Source organism: Marmota marmota, unplaced genomic scaffold (assembly GCF_001458135.2).
Source record: "Marmota marmota marmota unplaced genomic scaffold, marMar, whole genome shotgun sequence".
Classification (NCBI taxonomy): Eukaryota; Metazoa; Chordata; class Mammalia; order Rodentia; family Sciuridae; genus Marmota; species Marmota marmota.
Genome location: NW_025999944.1, coordinates 7,097,907 through 7,106,290, shown reverse-complemented (window position 1 = coordinate 7,106,290; position 8,384 = coordinate 7,097,907). Strand labels below are relative to the sequence as shown.

Sequence of the window (8,384 nt, the reverse complement as noted above, 5' to 3'; positions counted from 1 at the left end):
AAAAAAAAAAAAAAAAAAAAAAAGGAAATCACAAAACAGTATGTACAGTATGCTCCCAATTAAAATACATATAAACACAGGAAGAAGAGGGGAAAAAAGACCAGAAGAATGTATGTCAAAATGATGGGTGATTTTGTTTTCTTTCTTTAAAATAAAAAATAACCTCCATATTTTCTGCACTGAACATGAATTTTATAAAAAGGAAGAAAGCAATAAATGATAATAATGTGCAGCTTGTATGCAAAACTTCCCCAAAGGTGATGATGTTTGAGTTTGCCCCACTGGAAGAGGAGGAGTTAGTGGAATTGAGAACTAAGAAACGTCAGTAGGGGAGAGAATTTTGGGGTGTGTGTGTGTGTGTGTGTGTGTGTGTGTGTGAAGAATGGCAGGAAAACAGAGGCCGGTTGAAAAAACAGCAGGTAGGTTCAGTGCCATAGGAAGGAAGAGGAAAAAAAGAGTGCAGGAAATGAGGCGCCAGTCACATTTCTAGGGAAGCAAGCCCCTCAGAGATCTCCAAACCCCTAATATTATCCTGCAATCTGCCCTGCCAAGAGAATTCCCTTGGCGACTCAAGAGAGCCGTCCAGGAGTGGGCTGAGATTCCTGAAGGTTATTATTGTGCCATAAATCTTTTTCTGTCTTTGGAGGTGAGAAAGCTGGGTGTAGGACATTAGACTCTGTCAACATATTTGGGTCAGAAGGTGCCAAGTGCTGGGTGGAAATCATGGAGGATGGGCTGTTCCCATGCACATTTTCATTAATCTGGCCCCATTCCATAACTCAGGTTTACTCGAGCTCAGATTAGAGCCAGCAAAGGCATTCCATTAATAAGCTCCCACTCGCACCATTCCGCCCGGCTCTCTGAGGTCTCTTCGGTACACCAGTGCTAATATCAGCCTTGGCTTATTAAAGCACTAGATTTTCAGGTGGTAGATGGCAGGTCTTGTCCCCCACATCTTCTCCAGGCTTCCCAAAGTGCCCTGGTTCCCCTATCCCTGCCGGGGAACCTGGGACAAAGGCCAGCTCATTGTTCCCCTCCTGGCTCTGGCCCTGGCAGAAGCATCCCGGACTCCTCCCACTCCCACCTGGAGAGTTGCAGCATTCAGGGCACAGAATGCAGACTAGCAGCTTCTCCGCAGAGTCTGAGTTCCAGGGATGGAAATAGAGGGGCCTTTGCTCACGTCATTGCATGAAATTCACCATCTGCCACTTGAACAGGAGAGTCGGGGACGTTTAATGTGAAACCACGGCTTCTGCTTGGGCAGTTGGCTGTCTTTCAAGATGAGGACCACAGCTGGCGCCGGAGCCCTGGGACCAGGGTTACCAAAGCTAGGGATTTGATCTAAAGCTGGCTTGTAAGTGACAAGCCTACAGACATGGATCTCCTCCCTTCAGACATTCCCTCTGTGCATCCCAGGGCACAGAGACCCAGCCCAGCCTTGCTGGGGGGCCCAGGGCTGATATGGCTGCTTGAGGAGTAGCTAAGGCCAGAACAGAAGCCATTGCCCAAGGTGGCTTGGTGGGACCCCCTCTCAGCCTCCCTTCTCTTCCTTCACCTGCCTGGTAGGTGGGGAGGCCGACTAGGAGGAGCCATTGTGATTATCTAAAACCCTGAAGTGTCTATTTCGCTCTGCTGGGGAAGGGAAAATTCCTTGGCCTCCCCTGCTTGCCATCTTTTTAGTACGGAGTAAAGTGTTTTGGGGTTGGTCTTTTATCTGATTGTCTCCTTAGTGTAGTTTTTCATAAATCGGATTTGTTTGACTGCCTCCAAGCCTCAAGGGAGTCTGGAAGGAGCTGCTTTTCCCCTGGGTGTGGCTGAATTAAGCTTCACCCTCCTCCACTTTCCCTGCCTCCCCAGTGAGTCCTGAGCCGAGGTGGGGGCGGCAAAACTGAGTTTTATTCTTCCCTTTATTCTTCATAGGACGCAGCCCAGTGTCTTGTACAGACTGCTCTTAACTCCAAAACCCTCTCTCCAGCACTGCTCACCATCTCCAGGAGGCTGCCCAATAGCACAAATGGAGGGATCCTCAAAAGCAATCCCGGGAGTCTGCGCCTTCTCTGTGCTAGGAAGCCTGTCCTTCCCCATCTTTGTTCATAGCCACTTGGTCCTCTCCAAGGCTCAGGTCAAAAGTGTTGGTGTTGCTTACTGTTCTTCTTTCTCTCACCCCACACCTAACCCAGCTGGAAACCCTGTTTGCTCTGCCTTCAGATATGTGGGGAACGGAGCCCACCTAACTGGGCTCACTTCCTCATCCCCTCCTGCTGGGTGGCGGCAAGGGCCTCCCAGCTTCCATCTGCACTTCAACAGTCTGTTTTCATCGTGATAGCCAGAGGATTAGCGTTAAAATCCAAGTGTGATCGTCACCTCTCGGTTCAGATCCCTCCAATAGCTCCCCATCTCTCTCCAGGCAAAAGCTACAGGCTATCCAAGGACCAGGACTCTTAGGGTCTGTGTGTACCCACTGACACCACCACCACCACTGTATCTCCCCTGTGGGCCACTCCAGCCACGCTGGCCCTTGCCCTAGCTGATCCCTCTGCCTGATTTCTCTGCCTCCTCCTCCTCCTCCTCCTCCTCCTCCTCCTCCTCCTCCTCCTCCTTCTTCTTCTTCTTCTTCTTCTTCTTCCTCTTCTTTTTCTTCTTCCTCCTCTTCTTCTTCTTCTTCTTTCTCTCTCGCTCTCTCTCTCTCTCTCTCTCTCTCTCTCTCTCAAGCCCACCCTGCCACCATATTTAGATAGCAAATGTCCTCTGTACCAGCACCTCCAATCTCCTTTGTTCTATCCTTGCTTGAAGTGCACGTCTTTATATTTTTTAGTATATTATATGACTCCCCTCCCAGAAAGTGTGCTCCACAAGACTGGGAACTTTGTCTCTTTTGTTCAGGGATGTATCCCCAGGACTTAGTGCCTGGCATAGTGCACATGTTTAAGGAATCAGACAGGCATGTGGGTCTGAAGGGAATGGTGGTCATAGGCCTGCACTCTGTCCCCAGGAAGACTGGCCCCTCCACAGCTACTCTGGTTTCTTTGCATATCTCTCTCTCTCTCTCTCTCTCACCAGGGATGAACCCAGAGGCACTCAAACACTGAGCCACATCCCTAGTCCTTTTTGAATTTTATTATAGACAGGGTCTTGCTGAATTGCATAGCTAAGGCTGGCTTTGAACTCGTGATCCTCCTGCCACGGCCTCCCCAGCTGCTGGGATTACAGGCATGCGCTACAGCATGCCTAGCTCTTTGCATATCTTTCTGGAAGATAAGGAGCTTCAGATCTGCTGGACACATAGGAAGAGGAAACAAAACTGAGCCCATTCTCTTGACCCCATTAACAGAATAAGAAGATAGGCCAAGATTGGGAGAAAGTATCTGAAAAAGACATATCTGATAAAGGACTGGAATCCAAAATAAAGAACTCTTAAAATTCAGCCATAAGAAAATGAACCATCCAATTAAAAAGTTGGCCTTGGTGTAAAGTTGTACTGCAATTGTGAACAATGAATCAAAATGCATTTTGCTATCATATAGACCTAATTAAAACAAATAAATTAATTTTTAAAAAAAAAATGAGCCATGAACTGTGGGTGTAGCTCAGTGGGAGAGTGCATGCTTAGCATGCCTGAGGCCCTGGCACAATCAAAGCCAAGCACAGCAAATCAAACAGATACCTCACCAGAGAAGAAAATAGTAGTCTTTATCAGCAGTTTTGATTCCCAAGGTTTCAGTCACCAAAGTCAACAATGGTCCATAAATATTAAATGGAAAATTCCAGAAATAATTCACCTAAGTAGCATGATGAAGTCTTATGCCACCCCCCTCCATCCTGCCTGGGGTGTGAATCCCTTGTCCTGCATATGGCCTCTGTCTATGCTACCTGCCCATTAGTCACTTGGTGGCCATCTCAGGTATCAGATCCACTGTCATAGGACTGCAGTACCTGAGCTCAAGTAACTTTTATTTTACTTAATAGTGGCCTCAAAGTACAAGAACAGTGATGTTGGCAGTTCAGATACATTAGAGCAGCCTCGAAGACCACCCTCTGAGCAAAAAGGTAAAAAAAAGTTTTTACTTAAGGAAAAAAAAATTCATATGCTGAGGTTGCTAAGATCTAGAGTGAGAATAAATCCACCCATGAAATTGTGGAGAAGGGAAAAGAAAATTCTGGTTTTATTGCTGCATGCCCAAACTGCATATTTATGGCCATAGCATGTGATAAGTGTTTAGTTAAGATGGAAAAAGGAATAAAGCTGTAGGGTTTGATACTGTTTGGGGTTTCAGGGTTGATTGGGATCTTTGGAATGTGTCCTCCATGCATAGAGCAGACTACTATATACAGGTAGCAAATAAGCACATGAAAAAATTCTCAACATCACATGTCATCAGGGAATTGCCAATTAAAACAAAGTGAGACGCCACAACACACCTATTGGAACGTCCAAAATCCAAAATCCTGACAACAGCAAGTGCTGGTGAGGATGTGGAGCAACATGAACTCTCATTCATTGCTGGTGAGAATGCAGAAGCCATTTGAAAGCTAGTTTGGCAGTTTCTAATAAAACAAAAATACTCTTAATATAGAATAAGCAATTGTGCCCCTTGATATTTCCCTAAAGGAGTTGAAAATACACATGTACACATGAATCCCACAAATAGATGTTTATTCATAATTGCTTAACTTGGAAGCAACAAGAATGTCCTTCAGAAGGTGAATGGATAAACACACTGGTACCTTCATACAGTGGAATACTATTCAGCACCAAAACGAACAGAGCTATCAAGTCATGAAAAGACACAGAGGAATCTTAAATGCATATTTCTAAGTGAAAGAAGCTAGTCTGAAAATGCTACATAAACTGTATGATTCCAACTATGTGACATTCCAGAAAAGGCAAACTATGGAGACAGCAAAAAATAAAAAATAAATTAAAAAAATAAAAATTGGTGGTTGCCAGTGGGTGGGGGCAGAGGAGAGATGAATAGGAGGAACACAGAAGTATTTAGGGCCTTGAAACTGCCCTGTCTGGTCCTATAATGATGGAAGGATGTCATTGCACATTTGTTTGAACCTATAGAATGGGCATCACCAAGAGTGACCCCCCAATACAAATTATGGACTTTGGGTGATAGTGGTGCATCTGTCAGTGCAGGTTCACTAACAAATGTACCATTCTGTGGGAGATGTTGACAGTGGGAGAAATGTGGGTGTAGGGGAAAGGGGTTGGAAGAATCAGGAAGATACAAGAGAACTTTCTGTGCTTTCTACTCAATTTTGCAATGAACCTAAAACTGCTCTTAAAAAATAAAGTGTATTTTTGAAAGCCAACAGGCCACAGGTGTTTTCGGGCAGTGACTTTTCAGGCTCTGAATGACTACTTATCTATAGAGGCCCCTGGCCTCTGCCAGAGATGGGGCTTTGTTCTGGAACAATCGTCATCAAAATTCTCAGGATCCAAGAAGGCCCTAGATGAGGGTGTGGAGGCAACACCCCAGTGGATCCTCGGCAGATGCCCTGGGTTTGCTCCTTTCCTGCTCAACTGGAGGAAAATAAAAGACTTCTGCTGCTGTTCCCACCCCCAATCCCAAGGTCCCAGGCAAAGCAGGATCCTTTAATCCACTGGGATGTGGGGAAGGATAGAGGAAAGGGAACAGCTGGGATTGATGATGACCCTGGAAAGCAGGAGCAGGAGTCTGGCCTCTGCTCAGAAGTCCAGGTCAGCCAGCCCCTCGTGTCCTCTCCTACAGCAATTCTGCCCTAAGGACAGTTCATATCACATTTTGTCACTCTCATCACTGTGGTAGGAAATGTAGTTTCATTCTTGCTCATGGACACCAAAGGGCCAGAGAAAGGCCTCTCCAGGATAAATAGCCCATGCCCTCTTGCGATGGATTGTGAGGCCACAGGTTCAATGCCTGGATTTGCATATACAGTCTCAGTCCCTGTAGCATTCGCCTGATGTCCCTACTAGTATGTATGAACCAAGCTACTTGCCCAAGGCAACACAGCTAGGGAATTCTTGGAGTCCGGATTCCAACCTGGGTCTTTTTACCTGAGAAGTTGCTATCTACTGCAGTTAGCTCTCAGGCAAGGGAAGGACAAGCCCAGCCCCTAACCACCTTGCTCCATCATGCTAGGGATGGACTGGGCCAGAGACAGGACTCTTCGTGGTTTGCACTCCTCTGCAGCCACCCCTGCCTGGTGAAGCCTGGTCTCCGAAACCTGCCAGGGCCGTGTGTGAGTTTCCTGTTGTTAGGAAAGGAAAAGGAGAAAGAAGTTGACAACCTTTTGTTAAGTACCTGGAAAACTGAAGAGGTGGAAAATTATTAAAAAGCAATGCTGGCCCCCCTCTAGCCTCTGGATTCCTGTTTTGAAACATCTCTTCCACATGCTCTCTTGCCATTGTGAGGCCATCAACATGAGGCCTTATCAGAACCAAGCAGAAGCTGGCATCATGCTCTTGAATGCCCAGAACTATGAGTTAAATAAACCCTTTTTCCTTATAAAGCATCCAGCTTCAGGCATTTTGTTTTAGGAACAGAAAACAGACTAATACACTATGAATGAAGGCATTGCCTTTGAAGGTTGTGAGTTTTCCTCCCCATTTACTTAGCAACTGCTTTGATTTCCTGGCTATGACTGTTTCAAAGCTCTGGTTCCTATCTTCCAAGTTTTCTTTGCTAGATTAGGGAAGATTAGACACAGACAAAGGAGAATTCCTATAGGCAAAGTTAAATGACAGCTTAAACTGAGCAAGGTCTCTTCCCTGGGTGGATAAAGAGAAAGGGCCAGGAGAATCTTCTGAAGACTAGAGAGGCTGTACCTCGATTGTTCTTAAATCTGTCACAATCTTAGTTATATTTTCCTTTTTTCTCTTCATTGTCAGCCATGAAGGAAAAGATAAGAGGAAAAGGTGTCTTAGGAGACAACTTTACATTTTTCAGTTCAAGTTAAGTTCACCAAGATAGCATTTAAAGTAACCCTGTTAACAGAGCTGCAGATTAAATATATTACACTCAGCATAACATCAGTGCCCACATGATCCCCACCTTGATTTTACACTTGAGAAATGAACGTGGTGCTTGACATACCGATATCCACACTCATTCCTGAGGATGAGATTACATGTAGCCTGAGAGAAGCATTGAAATGGGGAAGAGCAGTCCCAGGTCTTGACCTTGGGTGTGTGAGGGGAGACTTAGGGGTTGCCTAGTATGTGAACTTCAGGGTTTGTAGGTCTAGGGCATTTGTCCCTATCCCTAGGGATCACTCAGCTCTATGAGCAATTGGAGATGAAAAGCCAAACCCAGCAAGGAATTTCAGGTCTTGCTTCCTCAGTTCCCCTAACTGGCTCTGTGTGTTTGGAGTTCACCCAGTAGCTGTGGACATGGAGAAATGTGCAGGCCACTAAAACAGAGATGGCAGAATATCACGTTTCAGCTCAGGAGTGGAAGGACTTTTAATTAAAGAAGAAGAAGGACATGGGGAAGGGAAGGGGAAGGGGAAGGGGAAGGAGAGGAGAGGAGAAGGAGGAGGAGGAGGTCAGGCCAGGGGGAAAGGGAAAGAAGTCAAAAGCCCCCCCCCCCTTTTTTTAAGTACTTGGGAAAATGGAGAGGAAAAAAATATTATTTCAATTACTATGAAAATGTATTTTATTAGAAGATGGGGATTCATCATTGACACTCAAAAGCCCGAAAAGCAATATCCAGCACTATAATACCCCTGTCTCCATGCAGGGAGAATGAGTTATTAAACCAGAAGATGAATGTTTTGCAGTTCAGTTAACTGCATCTGTTAAAAAAGAAACAGTTCTAAACTAGCTGTGGATCCACGACCCCACCCCACTAAAGCTGCCTCTTGCCAGCCCCCCACCTTCCTAATCTTCAAGGATCTTCGCCCCCCACCCCCTTTCACATTTCTATGGCATATGAAAATTCTGGAGTAAGAAAGAAAGAAAGAAACCCAGCAAATTAAATGCAAACCAGAGGGTTTTTTTTTTATTATTATTAAAAAAAAACAGTTGCATATAGTTCAATTGTTGTGGAGTGTGGCGATGTAAATGCGGTGCATTCTTATGTATAACAGCCTTTCCTTCCACTCCCATGGCAGCCTCAATAACGCTGTGCTTCTGTTCTGCATGAATAAATATGTATAAAATGTAATGCTGCAAAGAAATAAAATCCGATAACTGAAAGATACCATTTCTTAGATTCCGGGAGCAACATGAGGCACCAGCTTTTCTGATTCTTTAGTATTTATGTGAGGAGCCATTGAAATGATAATGTGGAATTTATTATTATTTTTTTTCAGGGGCAAGTCATTTCCAGGTGTTCATCAGGGCTTTAAGACACGGAGGTTGTGGTGGTCTACCTACCTTCGCGTTTTATTTTCTG

General features: G+C 45.2%; 1 protein-coding gene across 9 annotated transcripts in view; it reads right to left on the bottom strand.

Moving 5' to 3' along the window:
* Positions 1-8,384, bottom strand: part of Pebp4 (phosphatidylethanolamine binding protein 4) — a 231,877-nt gene that overhangs the window by 129,308 nt on the left and 94,185 nt on the right. The gene's annotated exons all lie outside the window — the stretch shown is intronic.